General features: G+C 37.9%; 1 long non-coding RNA gene across 1 annotated transcript; it reads right to left on the bottom strand.

Annotated features, from left to right (window-relative positions):
- Positions 1–3,796: 3,796 nt before the first annotated feature.
- LOC145552849 (uncharacterized) lies at positions 3,797–18,975 on the bottom strand. The gene is made up of 3 exons (XR_014088971.1): positions 13,575–18,975; positions 12,023–12,102; positions 3,797–7,402 (listed from the first exon to the last, which is right to left on the bottom strand). It is a non-coding gene; the product is annotated as an uncharacterized LOC145552849 (long non-coding RNA).

Genomic DNA, 18,975 nt, shown 5'->3' with positions numbered 1-18,975 from the left:
CCTTCCCTGATTGGTGGATCCAGAAGACAAAACATACAAAGTATGCAGGCATAAAGACGCTGCCTCTAACTGTCCCTCATTCTCTGCTCAACAAGCACCTTCACCTGCATCGTACTTCTGTGAACACCTGTAAATATTCAATATTCATATCTAATGAAAAAGAAGCTTTTAGGGTGAAATCATCTTTATGTGTCAACATCTCATATAAATGATCATCTTTTAAATAAATCATTGATGACTTGTTAAACATGTATTGTGGCTGTTTGAGGTCTGATGAGGATGCATGACCTTTATGTTATGGTCTGACCTCCTCTAGACAAGACATAACAGCAGGTATAACAACACCTTTTATTAAATCCACATTTCCAAATGTTTTAAATTGCCTTGATGTAATATCCCAATTTTAAATGTTGCGTTATTAAGACCTGTAGGTGGAAAATCACCATAATTAACAGAAATAAAGGATGGCAAATGTCAGTCTGTGTGAATGCAATCTATGTAATGTTTCTCACTTAGTAAATTGGAATTTACTGGAATAAATTAACTTTTTAATGATATTCTAATTTGTTGAATGAGTCAAAGCCATACAGAGTAAATACCTTAATATAGGCATACCTTCCTTTGAAAGCTGGTGGTAATTATGATTTTAAATCTGTTTTAAAAATGTCACATGGAAAAACATTTTATTCTGAAGCCACGATATATATATATATATATACATATACATATATAGGAGGGGGGGGGAGTAAAGGGGTACGGCAGGGTACTGCGTACCCTTAAAAGATTTAGCGGGGGTACGCAGCAGAGGTGTGACCAAGTCACTGTGTTGCAAGTCTCAAGTAAGTCTCAAGTCTCTGTCCTCAAGTCAAGACAGGCAAAAGTCGAGTCAAGTCTCAAGTCAGGAACCTTTAATTTCAAGTCATTTCGAGTCGTTTTTATTTTACTTTTTTTTATAATTTGCAATTATACATAAAATTCAAATAATAGACCATTTGTTCTTTTTAAAATCTGTATTTATCTCAAATGATAGAATATGTGCAGCTGAACACAAAGTATAAAAAACATTTTTAAATTGTACCTCTTTATTGCGCAGTTCTGTTAAACTTGATATTCAATAAAAGACGAAAATGCTGACATTTCCACAGCACAATACAAAGAACCATAAAAGCAGTTTTTTCCTCTTTTCTCTGACCTAGTCACTGAGTGAACATGTATTTTTATGTGTCCATGTTTGAGTAACACAAGAAACAAAACAAATATATCAACTGAACAATTAACAGAAATCTGCAATTGAGGATACTGTATTTCAGTTAACTATTCTGCATTACATTTGCAAAAGACCAAACTGGCCAAAGGTCTGTCATTTGTGCACGATGAGGACTTAAATGATGCCACCATAGCTGAAGACGTGCTCCACTGGAGCACTGCAAGCAGGCACTGCCAAAACTCTGGTGGCCACATTAAACAGTGAAGGAAGAGTGTGCATGTACATTGCCCAGAACAAGAGGGCGTTCTGTCCATCAGCAATATGGAGGTAATGACTTAGCTCTAGTGCTGGACTTGTCTGGTCATCCTTCTTCTGCCTCTTGCAATAAGCAGCAAACAGTCCTCCATCTTCACAGTCCTTTTGATCTTTATCACCAGGAGTCACGTGTTGCTCCGACTTTGCAGGATCTGCAGCATTTTCCAGGATCAGATCTGAGAAAACATCCAAGTAGCAGCGGCAAAAGAGCCTGTATTAGAATTTTAGACAATAAATAAATACAGAAAAAGAACACCAAATACAGTCTTTACCTTTAACTTTTTGTGTCACTTCTGTCTTCATGTCCTGACTGCCCAACACATGTTGTTCCACCCACAACAGAGAAAACGCTGGATCCAAAGCAGCTGCTTTGAGGTACACTGGATCTGAAAAGGGTGCAGTGATCCCTTCTTCTGCTCTCGCCATTTGCACACTGATAAAAATTCCAAGAAATCTTTTGTTCAAAGATGCCTGGAGACTGCTGACCAGACCATTCAGGAAACAGACTTGCGGCTTCAGTTTCTCAAGGTGGTGATTGAGGAACAGCACGGATGGGACAACAGCACTGATCGTGACTATTTTCTCACCTTGTGTCAAATCAGTTGCTTCTTCAAACGGTCTCAAGATGTCCACCATCTCCTTCAACAAGTTCCACTCTCGTATTGTGAATAACAACTTGTTGTGCCCGGCCTTTTCAAGAATAGCACAGAGTTTTAGATGTTCACATTGAAGAACCGCCTTCACTTGAGTCACTGTTGAATTCCATCTTGTGATTACAGAAGCAGGGATGCTTTTCCGTTCACCAAATTCAGCTTCAAACACATATTTCAGTGTTGTGCTTGTGTGCAGTAGTGAGCTGAGCTTAGATAGCTTTGAAAGAGCAGGAGATGCCACTTTGGTCTCTGTCAGGCACCAGCTGAAGTGTGTGAGCAAAACATTGCAGGCGATGTTTCTTTCCCAAAGAAGCACCGACTGTTTTCAGATCTTCCAAGGGTAAGTCATGGCAGAGCTCTGGGTCATCAAGATGATGATCATCAGGTTCCTCGCTTTGCTCAGTAGGAAAGCATACAGTGAATGCTTTTCACATATTGGCAGCATTGTCACTTATAATGTAATCTAGCTTATCTTTGATGTATTCATCGCATACAGCTTCAAACTTTTCACAGATTCTTTCACCTGTGTGCGAGCCTTTGAAGCGCTCAAAGGCCAACAGTTTTGATTTTACCTCGAGCCTCTCAATTTCTTTTTGTATCCAGTGCACAGTGATGCCAAGGAAACCCCTCATCTTTCGGTCTGACCAAATGTCCACTGTCACTGAAACATGATCAGTCTGGCTCAGCAGGGTTTTTAACATCAAATGTTTCTCAGCGGCAAGATCTTCTATTTTTGATGGCATTGTTCTGCGACATATTGGGCTGTATTTGCTGTCGACTTCTGTCAGAAAGTTTCGAAAACTCTTGTTTTCCACAATAGACAGGGGCAGATTGCAACCAATAATTAAGTCACGTAGTAAGGCATTTGTAATGGCTTTCTGCTGTGGATGATTCATACTGTACTGCCCAGCACGAGTGTCCAGAAATTGTGATATGGAAGGCTATTGAGGTTAATTTGTGATCCTCTTATTCATCTGGTATTTTTCAAATCTATCTGAAGTAAACAGATGTCAGAAAATAAATTACAGCCATTCATGAATTACATTTGACTTCAGTTTACTCCTTCTAATCATAAATAAACATTAAAACTACAACAATCATAGTTTTCAAAAAATGAAATAAGTATATAAGAAGTTATCACAAGTAAACTCAGGAAGGTCTGGTGCATTTATTTTTCTGCTTTTATTTCTAAGCATGTTAGTTTCCGTCCTCTGTAAATATGGGCCAGATATTCTAAACACAAAATTTATTTGGGACAGTCACTGTATTTGGTCTGTTTTAACAAATAAACCACATGAAAAAATCAAAATCATTGCAAATAAAGTGGAGTGGTTTTGAATTTGGATGTGATGGTAAAATAAATATCTGTCAGGCCAAGTGGGTTGAATCTACAGCCAATTTCACATCTCAATATTGATAAAAACATGTTGTGTGAATCAAGCTGGTCAGAATCACTAAACACTAAATAATGAGCTCATTATTTTATGCCTTACTCAGTAAACTGTCCCACTTAGTGTTATATTCAGGGTCAGTGAGATTGTACAATTTTTATTTTTACAGAAATTTTTTAAAGATGGCCAAAAAAAAAACTGGATTTTTTTTTTCTTAGTATTTCCAGCAAAGCTATACTACTTGGAAATGGGTTCTGTGCGACATGTGACAGTCACGCTGGTCAGTGCATTAAGTCAAAAACAGTTGACTTAATGCACTGACTGCAGTAAACAATATATTGTCAATATAATTTCCCAACGTAGATGTCTTCAAATACACCAACCATCCTTAGATGATACTAGACCGGCTCATCATCATGATGGGACAGAGAGACTCTGTTCCCTGAGTTCAGGTCCAGAATCTGCCGGACTACACATGCTAACACGAAGTTAGCTAAAGTCAACTATCTTACAGCAAAAGAAAAGTGCCACCTACCATCTTTGTGAAGCTTCAAATGCCGGACAAAGTTGAACGTCGTGGCATCTCCATCCGATATTCTCTTCTTGCATATTTTGCAAGTTGCAGTTCGTTTTTTATTTGAAAGTTCATAACCTACGTAGGCAAAAGAAATTATTCGCGGAAGCATATTTGAGCGGTTATTTGTCTTTCGTTCCCTGAGCTCTGCAGCGTGGCCGCGTTTTTTTTAAATGTCCAAATCCTGTTAATTTGATTGGCTGAGCTGCAGCTACGCACACATACATACATGAGGAGAGAGGAGAAACAGAGGGACGGTCTGCGCATATTGATACGGAATGAGTGAAATTAATTAATGACGCCACTTTATAAATAATGTGTTTTAAATTTTAAGACTTTGAGTAAAAAATATCAAGCCTTTTCAAGTAAACAGCTTCAAGTCGAGTCAAGTCCCAAGTCAGTGGCATAAAAGTCAAAGTCAAGTCCGAGTCTTTGAGCATTTTTTCCAGTCAAGTCTCAAGTCGTGATTTTAACGACTCGAGTCCAAGTCATGACTCGAGTCCCCACCTCTGGTACGCAGTAACCTGCAACAGAGAGGAGCGGCGGTCAGCTGTAAAAAAAATTAACGGGTTCACTGTGCAGCCGTGAGTTCACCCACTAATCAGCCGTTACTGATTAGTTTTTCAAGAACAATCTAAAACACGACTTAATCAGTTAATAAATACCTTTTTTCCTCATTTAATATCGTTTCTGAACTGTTCGTGCTTTACTAGAGCAGGGCTGCAACGCGTCGATCGCGGAAGGTTTCGAGTTGATCTCGGCATTAGGTGACAAACTGAACGCCGCCAGGACGCTGAGAGCAGCACGTCCTCCTCTGACTGACTTAAAACGTTCGTAACTTTATTAAGGAACAACAAAAAAAATCAACAAAACGTGTTCAAATCAATGACCCAACAACAATAATAATCTCAGTAATAATTATTGTTTCAACAAGGTGATGCGCAATTATGTGCGTTTCGCTTCCATTACCAAAATAACGAGCAGATCAGGAGTTTAAAATTAATGAATCAACCACCGCTGTGTTCATGAGAGGCTTATTAATGATCGCAAAATAGATATCAAGCCTGCGAACCTGATATCGTGAATGTTATGGACACAGGATCAATAGAACCAGTTTAAAAGCTAAAAGGAATGGTTATGTACCAGACATGGAAAACTGGGATGCACTCCATGCCATGATGTTCAGGATTTAGGTCTCATAGCATCTCAAGGTGTCAACATTGCAGCCAGTGGGCTGAAGGAGGAAATACAGCTTTATTTTGTAGCAATACAAGAGCTACCAGCTTTTATCGCTTTGCAAAAAAAAATTAATCAGCACAGAAACTCCAAAGCACACAAATATATATACACTGCTCAAAAAAATAGAGGCAACACTCAAATAACACATCCTAGATCTGAATGAATGAAATATAATTGCCAATAATTTCCATCTGTTTTCTATTCCATTTGCACAACAGCAGGTGAAATTGATTGTCAGTCAGTGTTGCTTCCTTAGTGGACAGTTTGATTTCACAGAAGTTTGATTTACTTGGAGTTATATTGTGTTGTTTAAGTGTTCCCTTTATTTTTTTGAGCAGTGTATATATATAATCTATATTTATTTTTATTTTTGTCATAATACCCTTATTCTTCTTTATCCATATTTCATGACCCTTTGTGGGGGTCAGAATAGACGGACCTGTATGTCAGGACGTTTACTTTTTGATATTCAGGCCAAATGTTTTTATCCATCTTCCCCTACCATTACCAAAACACCAAAGTAGTTGAGCTCCTGTCTTTGACTCATGTCCTGGATGGAGCAGTTTGTCTTTTTACAGTCAAGAACCATAAAACTTAATAAACCGAATATAAATAAGATTTATACATCAACGATTTTCTTCTGTCATTAAAAGACAGTCTTTTATGGTGAGTAATCGTTTATGGGGGGGTTGATATAAAAAAAAGCACATTTATTAATATTTTGGATGTCTCTCGATAAGTCCTGCTCTTCTGTCTTCCTTTTGTCCTCCTTTGAACTTCACTTTATCACTACATTTGCAAAGTTTCAAACATCTGGGCTTTTCATCATCTGAAAATAAGGCAAGCTGTCATTTTTTCTTTCATTTTCCCTCAGAATAAAATGCAAATCTGCTAAACTGCTGCCACTTACATTATTTTATCAAACCTTTTCTTCCTATTACATGTCATCTTTTCTTCTAGAGTAATATGAAATTCACTATTGCAATTATAGCTGTTTTACTTGTCAGTGAACTGCCAGGCAGGTTCTGAGAAGCAATGGCACTTGCTACTGTTACTGTTAGATTTCAAGTTAGAGGGAGAAAGTATTCTTTAAGATGAATTAGCAGCCATTACTCTCATGTTTCATGTATAGGAAGGAAATGATCTGCTCCAGAAACTGATGGCCAATGTGATATTTCAAAAGGTTACGCTGCATCTTGCTCAGCAATTGTTTTCCATAGATTTATATTTGTTTAAAGGCGGGTTGTGGTTGTCAGCGATAACAAATGCACTGACAAACAGCCGGGCAGTGTGCCATTTGGAATTCATTTAGCAAGACAAGGTAGAGATAAAGGCACCACCCTGGCTGTCTGCAAGCGACTCTCCGTAAATCAGAGAACAGCTTGGATGAATTACACAGTTGAGGAACTCTCTCTAGAGAAGGACAACAGCAGTGTATCTATTTACAAGCAGCTGGCCCACAGCACAGGTCAGCACAACCAACTTCTCTGTCCGTACTTTTAAAAAAAATTGATGCACCAGCTCACTCGAGCAAAGCGTTAAAGCTAAATCATAGGTTACATTTTTTTATATCGGGTTGCTATATATAACAGCAAAGGGAAGACTTTAATACATTTGTTATTTTACTCAATACACAGTGAACAATGATGTTACTATGCCCTCACTGTTAAGGTTGGGACTCCATAGATGAAAGTGGAATTAGATGTATTCTAAAATTATTGCTAAAAATGTATTATAACATAATTCTTCACAAGAAGAAATGGCAACGTGTTTTTAACTGCTATAGAGGAGGACAAAAAAAAATCTAAATAACCCAGTTAAAAAGAAAGAGATCTTGATTCTCTGTTGAGCAGCTGTTCTCAGGCTCAGATGTAAGTAAAGAAGATCTGATCAGGGAAACTTGGCAAAGAGCAGCTGCTCCTCTGCACTGAAAGGCATCAGCAGACCAGGATTTCACTTGGCTACCAGTCAAACTGAGGAGCCTCCGGGGTGGACCGTTTGGGATGGGAGCACCTTTGGATTCCTGTCAAGAGAAGAGAGTGTTTCTGGGTAAAGGAATGGGTTTCCCTCCTGGAGATGTTATATCCTACATGGCAGTCCTGAGCAATAAGTAAACGCTGCAACTTTTTACGACTCTGGAGGCAGAGGGGCATTGAGAGAGGCTGAATTCGTACAAACATTTCACAAATACACTGGCTGAATACATGCTAAAAAGGGAACTTTACCAAATCCCTTTCATATGCAAGGTAGTAGGACTACAGCACAGCTAGCTGCTACCAGATTTTAGAAAAGTAACTATATTTGTTTGTTCATTCATTCATTCATTTCATGATCCAATGGTCACTATATATCCAGATTGTTACTATAGTGACTTTGAACGATGGTTTTCAGTAATTTAGCCTGCTTAGGACCTTGCAATAATATTGGCAAGGTCAATATTTTAGCAGTAATGTTGACCTTGCCATAATATTGACTCTGTTTGACAGCCCCTACTCCAGGGGGCTGCATGACATGAGCTAGGCCATTAGTGCAAGGGCAAGAAGTGCCAATTCACACATTCAGAATGCTGGTAACTCTGCAATTTAACAGCAATAAACTAGCAAAACTAAAAAACCCACAAAATCTGCTGGTTTGTGGTCACATTTTCTATCATATAAATGTAATAAAAAGGCAATATCACATCTAATATCTTGCCGATATTACTCTACTACTTATTAGAAGAATTTAGTATGATGTAATTCAAAGGAGGTTTTTACTATTAGGTAGTACAAGTTTTATTTCTACTATTTTACTGGTGAATCAGACTGACAGGTAATCTTGCATGTTCTAGATTTTTTTAGAACAAGGTTAGGTGTACGGCCTATATGCAGATGTGAAGATACACCATGTTTTTGCAGCAGGCAGTCATTTTAGAAAGGAGGGCTGAAGTAGGCTTTGTGGACAGCAAAGTAATGGCTTCCGCAGCAATGACTGATACGCTGAAGGCTTTCTGAAGATAGCAAAGCTACAAATGGCTAAAGCAATATCACTCTATTAAAGACGTTATGCATCAGGAGCATGTTATGCACCGTGTGAATTACAGGGAAACGGTGTTTTGGCATTCCATATGCCTCTGACACCCCAAAAGGAGGTGAAATAACAAGTTGGGGGAACAAATCATTTTTAGGTCGCATGTTATATTTGATTGTTTTGTTTTTTTTTTCTTATAAAGATTATTGACTGCCTCATTCTATGAACTGCTGGGCTGGATATAACCCACTGTTATATTTATAGCAGACATTATGCCAAAACCAGGATTTCTGGAAAATTTCAACACATCAGTTTACTGAAGTGCATGCATGCATTTCATCGGTCTGCTTTTATTTTAGATAAATAATTGGAGCTCCAGATAGTGACACTAATGTTTGCACCCAGATGCAGAAAAAAATCGTATGTTTTTCTACAGCCGCCAAGGAACACTCATCTTCCTGCAGTCTGCAAGAGATAACAGTAGAGATGAATACAATAAAATGGAATAGCGCGTGTTGATGCTTGTTGTGTCATTATGCCCTTTTTTAATCAGCTGAAACTGTTGGTCTTAAAAAATAAGATAAAAGCAGAAAGAAAACCAAACAAAAGCTAATATGCTGCTGCTTTTGTGGAAAAAAAAATTGATTTGCATTTAACTTATGCCAGCTTTATTTTACACTTGCATTATGAATTATTTGTACTTTCTCCATATGAATTCTGAATTAATTTAAACAGAACTAATTGAGGGTGGGAGTGTTGCTCAGACTTATTGTTAGAAATAATAAATTTATTGGACACCAGAAAGAGTTGTGATATTTCATGAAGATAAAGCAAGAACAAAAGGCTAATTCTGTCGGTTTCTATCCATACACTACGTGTCTAAACACTTCATTTAAATAACTTGGGAAAAATGAGTTCAGAATGAAATACTCTGAGGGGCAAATCAAAAGGTCATCAGGCAGCACACTGCACACAGTTTCAATAAAGAATCAGTGAACACTGAGCAATACTGAGCATGACTGAGGTAGCCCTCCAGATATCTGGCAGGCTCCAGCTCTGAGTGTCTGAGCCAACGTGGTCCAAGGCAAATTTTCTGTATGAATGATGTGAACTCTCGTGGAGCATGAGAAAAACGATTTCAACTTTATCGCCCGAAACAGAGCAGGCATAATTTGATTTTAACTCAGAGAGCTCAGGGGAACATTGTCAATATGTTAAAGAGAAATAAATTACTTTAATCTTTATGGCCATCATTTCACCATCATTGGCTCATGTAATAGGCGTCCTGCATAGTTACCAGTATGATTTTGAAATTTAATCAATGATTTATTTATTTTTTTGTTTGTTTATTCATTTCTCTTTAGGGAAACTTGTAGCATCACAATCCTGGTTAGAGCTTTCCATTCAGGCACCATATGCGTAAATGCCCACCATATTTCTTTTCATGGTGGACTGATGATACAGCAACACTTTATTGTGAATCTAGTCAAAATAATACATGCAGTCTCAAATATATACTGTACATATAATTGGAATTGTGAAACAGGGACAATTTCCAGCTGGTGTTATACCACGAGGATTTCACAACAAGAACATGTCTGTGGCCAAGTAAAACATAAAATAAACACCAAAAACAAAGTTCTGTGACCTCTATGCTTCTTCCAATAACTGTGTGATGAAGCATAGATTCACAATCTGTCAGCAAGAAAGCAGTTACAAGTAGGAATACAGAAAGACATGGCTGATTTAAATTTCCCCTGACAAAGTGTCTATATTATGCATGCAGAGTCCAATATTTAATAATGCTAGGAAAGGCTGAAATATGTGAAAGCTATAGTGCGGCTTGTAATATTGTAGAGATTAATTATTTCAATAATTTGCACAATCTTTTGGGGAAGGATAAAACACTTTTTATGCAAAGATATACGTTACGACCCTTGCAATTATCTTTTCCTCTCTAATGTTATGACTCAACATCATATGACTGTTTAAAGAGGCTGGTTCAGGTCGACACCGAGGTGCAATCGGCTTCATGTCTTGTCAATACTTTATTGATAAGTTGGTGGGGAATAATTTAGCTCTAGTGGTTTAGTTTTTCTCGCTGATTCTAATTTGTGTCATTGATAATTACTCCAAAGTTTCCAGGCACAAAATGTTCAATTTGCTTGGTGGAAACCTTGTGATTGGTTTGATGAGAAAACATCTGTGATTATAAAGAAATTGATCCGGCTCAGGCGGAACTTGGCTCCTGACTCAGATGTACAACAAAGAACAAATATCTTGCTCTAAATGTGTGAATATAGTCAAATTACTTTTTTCTCCTTTTTGCAGTATTTTATACTTAAAACACAAAGTCCCTCAAATCAAAACATCTTCAACCAGCATATGTATTGAGACAAATATTTGAGCTGATTAACTTTCTTTTGCAATAACCTGTCTAAAACGAGCTACAGAAATCCTAAATAACCAACAAAGTCATTTGAGGTTAAAGATGTGTTCATTTAAAACATTTGTTTTTTAAAATTGTGCTATTTTTACTTAACTATATTTAAAACTTAAAACCCTTGAACTTGAAAGAAACTTCAAAACATATTGTTTCAAATTCATACTTGATAGTTTGAATTGTTGTCTGTCTATTGCTTTGGTACTCGGATAGTTTTGGATTATAAAAATGTTTCTAACTGGGGATTCACCCTGGTGTATCGGTCTGAGATAAGAAATATCACTTCATTTTATCCACTCTTTGTAACATTACAGCCTTATTCTAAATGATATCAAATAATTTTTTTACTCACAATTCTAAATACTCCTTTATGAGAATGTGGAAAAAATCTTTGGAGTGTTTTGCAAATGTATGCACTGACTGAGCCTTGATCTGAACGGAGAATAGCAGCTGGGGGGCATCGCTGCACACCTGTCCTCAGTTCCCCTCAACAGGCTGCGGATTTAAGGTTCTGCAGGTTGATTACACTTTACCTGATGAGCAACCTTGTTGGTAGAGTTACACTCCCTGTGTTTTCATTTCCATTATTATTCCCCAAGTTTCCTATAAGTTTTTTTTTTTTAGTGGGGCCCAAGTTAAAGTTGCCACACCTATCCTGGATTGGATTGACAAACCTTCATATGATTGACCTCCTTCAGAACTTTATTCACTCCTTTATCATACACTGGAATTTCACCGACCCGTCATCATTTGCCTGCTCTCCCACCCTCTGTTCACCTGCTTTTTGGAATACTCGCCTTCTCTATCTCTTGCAGAACCACATCTGGAATACAAATCTTCATTGAGATCTCCATCCATACTCCACCACCAGGATCATCATTCCTCCTTCAATTCTGTTCTTCCACCCCAAGCCGGCATGCCATCCTCATTCCCCTCTTCTTTATTTATTCTTCATCATTATTATTCCTTACTCTGTCAAACTGCTCCTCTCCTTTTTCAGAAAATGCAGAACAGACTCAGAAACTTACAGCTGAAGTGGAGTCGTCAAGAACATTACTTGCATTTTGCCTGAGAAAATAGCATGAAATCAAACTCATTTTTATTCAGTACATTTTCCAGACAGCATGTCTTGCTTATGGGAATTCCTTACATTTTTGTCTTTTCCCTGTTATACACTTTGATGCTTCTGACCTTAAGATGTCGGTGGTGAACATCAGAAGGAAGGTCTCAAACCTTCACAGTCCTGCCATCACCCTGTCAGATCCAGAACCCTACAACGAATCAAAGGTAGATTTGACTTGATAGGCCAAGGTTTCATCATCGTTCCTGCCAAAACTCTGTCAAAGAAATGTTTTTATCAAATGAAAATTTAAAAAATGATCAGTAATGCCAAGTCTTAAAAGTATTTTCTAACCAGCACAACCGGCATCCTGTACTGTTGTTGACAGCTGTATGAGCCGTCATATTGATTCCACATGGAAGCCATGTATTGCTTATTGAAAGTTTCAATATGTATCAAATAAAAAAAGTTATATAAATAACATAAATTAGAAAACTGCCCATTTCTTTTCAAATAAATCTTGTTGTGGTTCCTTTTGGTTTTGCTGAAAACAATGATAAAAAGCTCTCAAATGATGGATTTAAAAAAATTTGAATACAACATAAACACTAGATATAAATTCAGACTTGATGCAAATGACATCCAAGAGGAAAAAAATAGTAACGGTTTTATCCTCACTCTGGTATGAAACTTTGTTTTTGTTGATGCTGCTGTTGATGAATTGAGCTTTGAAATTGAATTACGAAACTGGTTTCTGCACAGTCCATTCTGATCCTCATGACAGTATTTCAAAAACACCCTAATAGTATAAAATCACAACTGGATATTGTTCTTGTTCTGACAGCTGGATGGTGGGAAAATGATTGATCCATTGTGTGTGACAAATTTGCATCTTGGCTGCTTGAAGAACAGAAGCAGTTTGAGGTTGAAAAGAATAAGGCTGTTTTTGATCTTGCAATATTTTCTATGTTCAATTGTAAATTAACACCTCTGAGAATATTTTGAATTAAATATATGCTAATATGAAGCATAACCAGTTATTTTAGCATGACCAAGAATTGTTTGGTACTGTTCAGATACAAAAGAACCATAATATGCTTTTCTATGTAAATCACAGTTTGCCTCATTTGTTTTTTTTGCCCAATCTAAGTTGAATTACATTGTTTTTATGTCTGTACTTCTCTTAATGATTCATCCTATTATATACCCAAAAATAACTCTGAAACATGACACTCAGGTTGATTTGTTGAAAAAAAAGTATAGTTTTGCTCTTTTACAACAAAAGCAATGTACCACATCTAACATTATCACACACTGAATTCAGAAGCTTTATGAACGGCACACAATCAATACAAAATGTGGGTAAGTCCAAAGACACATAAATCTCCTACCCATCAGAAAATAACGTTGCACAAAAATGGCTTTTATTTCTTTAAGTTTTGACCACTACATTTTTTCAGGGTGCATGCATACAGAGTAAGATAAGAAACAGTTTGACAACAGCTTTAGTAATTAGTAGATGTAAAGAACAAAATAAGAAACAGTTTATGTAGTTTAGACTATAAGCCAAAGATGACAGGAAAAGAGCCTGTAAGCTATCTGAATCAGAAACTACAACTGTAATACAATAGCGGCATCAAGAACTGCTCATGGTGTGTGGCCATATTCTCATTCATTACTTACATTGTTGACAAACCAAAGAGGGCCCATACTTCCCTTTGAATAGTGTACAGCTGCAGTGGGTCTCTGCCCTTTTTCCTTGTCTGGAGACAGGCCTACTGCAGGTGTTATGTTTCACCCTGATTGGTGCCCTGGTGCTTTAATGCTGCCATGCAGCAGAAAAGAGGCTTTTCCTTCTTCCTCCTCAGAACCCCATTTGGTTTGGTTTGTATCTTATGGTTGGGTTTGGTTAGGTTTTTTTGTGCATTTGCTTATTTCTGGTTATCTATGGGTTTTTTCATTCATCTAATTTGGTTTCTCATTTCAGGTATTCCTTTTTCAGGTTTTATTTATTTAGTATAATTTAATAACTTCAATTTTCATTTAATCAGAAAATCCTTGTGTGGTCTCCTTTAATGTTACCCCACCAAATGAGCCTGGGGGACGTAACAATAGACATTCAAATAACCAATATAAAAGTTGCTCAGGTGCAACTAGCGTAGCTTTTTTTCTCAACTATGTGGCATCCTCACAACATGCCACCCTGAGTGGTGAGCCACAACAACCATATTAAAAACCACTGAGCAATGTCTACATTTTCTTGGTAAGCGGAGCTTACAAGCCTGTTAAAAAAATAATCAATTGTGTGTTATTTTTTTTACAGATAAAAACAAAAATACTGATCTACTGTTTTTATGGGTTTTGTCCATTATTTAATGTGTCATAAAAAAACAAAACACTCAAAATAGAGAACAGAGAGGCTCTCTGACTACACAGTCAGGAAAGGCATTTGAGGATCATTTTCAAAAGTGCAACAGATGTTCTGATCGCTCACAGGAGAAACATTTAACAATAAAACTACTTTTGGACAAACTGCATGCATCAGTCAAAGAAAATAGCTTTCAGTTTCTTGAATTTTCTTTTACTTACAAATGTTTCATCAATGTTTCCTGGGCTCCACTGTTGCAAGTAAATGAGCAGTTATGACTTGTAGGCTTTTTGATTTAACATTTTTACTGTACTTGTAAAAACGTAAAAGTGTAACAAAGTTCTATGGAATAGGGCCCCCTCCCTGCCCGTTCTAGTACTTTTATTTGGTGTTTGACCCAAGTGACTAAAAAAAAACATAGTTGACTCAGATTTTCCTTTCTGCCTGTTGGGGTCAGCTCTAATTAAAAGTCGATTTTACTTGAGATAGAGGAAGCCTGGACTTGAACTTTCTGATTAAACATCCGTATTTCCACTTTAGGAACTTAGCTAGCTGCATTTGTTACGATAACAAGAGTAATTCCTTTATCCTGCAGGTTAAACTGGGACAATGATGTTCCACGTGTTAGAGAAATCATTTATTATCTTTATTTCTGTAAGGTAAAAAAAAAACAGGAGACTGAGTTATGAAATGCCTTGTTCAGATCTATCAGAGATAACAGCTGCTGAAGCTGAAAGGGCTTGTTCTACTGTGAAAGACTGAACAATTGAACAATTTCAAAGCAACTGATGAACTCTGCAACCTTTGCTAGTGAGAGAAAATTCTGAGATTATTTGCTATTCAGAAACCCAGACATCTTTGCAGCACATGAACCCGAGCACTTCTCTCCTCCAGTCGAATTCTCTCCTCTGCAACTTGGAGTATCACAAATTTAAATCACGGACAAAGTGCCAAAGCTGGCATTGTGTTTATATTTACGAGACTTGTCTCACTAATACACCCATATAATAGTTGGTTGAGGCTCTTTGCTTGAATTACTGCATCAATGTGCTGTGGCATGGAGGGGATTGGCCCATGGCACTGCTCAGGTGTTAGCGTCTTTTTTCACAGTTTTATTTGAAAATAAAAGTTTTATAAACTGCATATGAATGTAGACCAGTTGAAAAACATCCTATTACCAGCTTTACATCCCCAAATTTGGACTTTGAGATTGCGCAGTCGAACTGAATTGTAATTTCAAGCAATTGGGCTCTTTAGAGGCTATCAACGGTCAAGCCTAACAAGTTTACTGTAAATGGACCTTACCACAGGGCCCACCTTTCATTGGCTAATGCCCATTTTACGTCACAGCCCAGCTATCACGTGGGTTACCGGCTCACAAAGTCATGCTAATGTACATCGTGGACTACCAGACCGACAGAAAGTTTTTGCGTCAGGACTCGGAAAAAAAATGGTTCTCCACCGTCAGTGGGGTATCTGTACAGGCGATGTCAGGTATCCTGATCGTGTTTGTGGAACTAAAATTCACAGATTTCCAAAATCTGAAACGAAAAGCCTTGCTTGGATTAAAGCTTGTGCACGACCGCATTTGCAGCTAGGATCAATAAGAACAAAGGATTGTCTGCTGGTGTAAGTATTATTGCTTTGCTTTCTTTGTGTTTAGTGAGTGAAAAAAAATAGTAAATAATAAACACATCCATTATGAAAACTTTTTAGCCAAGTACAGCATAATGGCAGTACCGATACAACTTCTACATCCTGAAGCCTGTCTGTTACAGCCTTACGTTAGCTGAACAGATCAATATGCAATGTGCACCGTATCTGACATACATTAAAGATTTTATTTCACCTGAAAAGGCTTTTTACTAAACTGTAATCGTGTTAGCCACGCTAGCTTTTACTAAACTGTAATCGTGTTAGCCTCTGATTGCCGTGTATAAGTCCTATGCACATTCGAACCCTCAAAACCATGAATTTCCGACTTACCCAGCCTTGCAAGAACGATAGGCATCAGTGATCTTGTCCACAGCTATATTTATGCTGAGGGTCTAAGGATCTGCTGTTTTCCTCATCGACCGGTAGCATTTAGCTGCAACTCGCACAATGTTAGAGGCATTGCGTGGCTAAAACATCTTGATGTCGTCCAAAAAAGATGACATGAACTTGCTGGTTCCATTGTCGTGGCTGATATTTTGTGAAAATCCGGCAGAAATGCTAAACTAATCAACTCAGAAATACTCTTCAGAGAGTCAGTCGAAACGAAAAATCCCATAGAAGCTAAGCTCTGCGAGGAGGTTAATGTGAGACATGAAGTCATGTGGGACTTTCGAGGGGCGTTTCTGGGCGGAGCTTGGTAAGGTCCATAGGATAATGCATGTATGATTTAGAACAGTCTTTCTTCCAGCAGAAAGAAAGACTTATAACTGCTCTAACTGCTCCTTCCAACAGGTGACTTCCTGTTAGAAGAGGGTGGGGCTAAAGTGATGTCACCACGCTCCAGCTAATCAGATAGGCTGCGTTCGAACATGTGACCCCGATACTCAACAGCGATTGGCTGTTGAGTAGTCTTGTGAGAATTAGTAATAGTACATTTGAACTATCGCGATATTTGATAGATAAGTGGATACAGACTTGAAAGTCCACAGAATGGAAGTTAAAATTTACACCTGAGTTACATAAAGCTAAGCTAAACCTAAAGGAAAATACATGTTAGGATATGCAAATTAGAGCTGGGGTAAGGGATGACACACTCTTTGGGGCATAGCTCAGAGAAACAAAGGGAATGGGAAACTTGTGGGATGCCATTTTGACTGTTAGCTCTTAAAGGTAGCAGATCATAATGGACCAGCTGTATTTTGGTATAAATAAATGGAATTCATGAATTCAACTCATTGACATCTTTAGCCTCATACATCAAGAACTCAGAGTGGAGAACGAATGATTTTTCAACAGTCAATGCAGCTAAAAAACAGTTACCTTTTCAATGTAGTTTTAATTAATCAACATTAAATTGAGAATTTAAAAAAGGAAAGTAGGACCAATGTGAAAAAAAAAAATTCTGATGACTTAAATGTGCTCATGAAAAATATCAAAACCTTTTAAAATGAGGTTGGTGAAAAAGTCAGTTTCCATCAACAGGGGAATCTCTGAAGGTTACCTGGACTATTTTATGTAGGCCAGGAAAAGTGGTCGGATTTATTTCCAAAGCTGAGTGGCAGATACAGTACGACGCTTCATCGCACTCAGAGCACTTTACTGTGGGACCTGGCATGTGGCCTTGATTTAGGTGAATGAGCACATCCAATTTATATTCAAGCAATCAGCAATCGCTCACAGAGACACATGCAGCCTCACAGTTGGACTGACTGTTTCTGTTGCCAGCAGTGCTCATTCTGCTGCTCAGGCAAGTGAGAGAAAAAAAAAAGAGACAGAGATTCCCCCAGACACAGAGTGGGTCTACACCTACACCTGGCTGTTCTCTCCATACCAGCAGTCAGAGATTCACTGATCCTAGAAGCAGCTGTGTGCTGCTCTGCTCTGCTCTGTCAGAGAGGCCTGGAGTGACAGGCCCCCAGACACCAGACCTCCTCCAGGCTCCGCGAGCCCCGGTGTGCTGGCGGTGTCGACCAGGTGCAGAGTGTTCCAGCAAGGGACTTCAAAGGAGCAGGACAGAGGCAGTAGCAAAAAAAAAAAAAGCAGTGGGATGCACATGGAAGGTAGACTGAAGAGATAAAGGTAGGGGAAAAAAACACCACCAGTTTGTGAAGTTGCATTTTAAATTTGAATAACCACCAAATATTTGCCTCGATATTTCACATCACAGTGACTATTTTTGAAGTTGTGCACAAAACTAGAGACACATTGAATGGACAGTAAGTTTTCAGTTTGATCAGACAGAGATATGTCCTATTTCCATGCCAGCAAAATTTACATATTATGTGAGACATGTGCACAGCAGCACACATAGACACACACACTGAGCAGTATGTTGTTTGAGTATGTTGGGGATTGTTCTGACATTTTGGTTAATTTGCACGTCTGAACTGTGTGCACACAGAGAGAGGCAGCACAACAGAGCAGCTGCACTCGTTTCAAAAATATTCACAGTAAAACCTCCCAAATCAATAACTCACAGGCAAGATGTTCAAACACAAACAATGCCTGCTTTCCAACTGCTGTAACGTTATACAACCTCATTTAAAGCAGACATGTTCTGAGCCAGACAAAGAACATTGGACTGAATGTGCAGCTGGCTAACTTTATTTTATAAATGTTAAGGTGAAAAAAATCCTTTCAAAGGGGGATTTAGAGGGAGATCAAAGGACAATGCATTATGTAAAGGCAGCATTCAATGTGAAAAACCGGTGGACACAGATATTGACTTGATCAGATGAGCAGTAGGGGGAAATACTTAAGTCTTCAAGAATATCCTGGTTTGATTATTTGCTAATGTGTAAAACACACCATGTTTTCCATGTATGCTTATTATTTGTTATAATTAGCTGTAAATTAATAATCAAGGCCCTTGCATTTTCTGAATCAGAAACCATAGACAAGTAAGAGCTTTGTGAATTAATTTAATGTTTGTCACTATATACATGCACAATGAGACTAAAAGCTAAGAAGGCATACCCCTAAAACAGTGGAAACACTGTAAGATAAATATAAACTTACATATTGTGATATTAGAAAAGATATATAGATATATATGTGTGT

This window comes from Poecilia reticulata, chromosome 9, assembly GCF_904066995.2.
Source record: "Poecilia reticulata chromosome 9, P_reticulata-male-v2, whole genome shotgun sequence".
NCBI lineage: Eukaryota > Metazoa > Chordata > Actinopteri > Cyprinodontiformes > Poeciliidae > Poecilia > Poecilia reticulata.
Note: the sequence above shows the minus strand (reverse complement) of the source record. Positions and strands in the feature narration are given on the sequence as shown.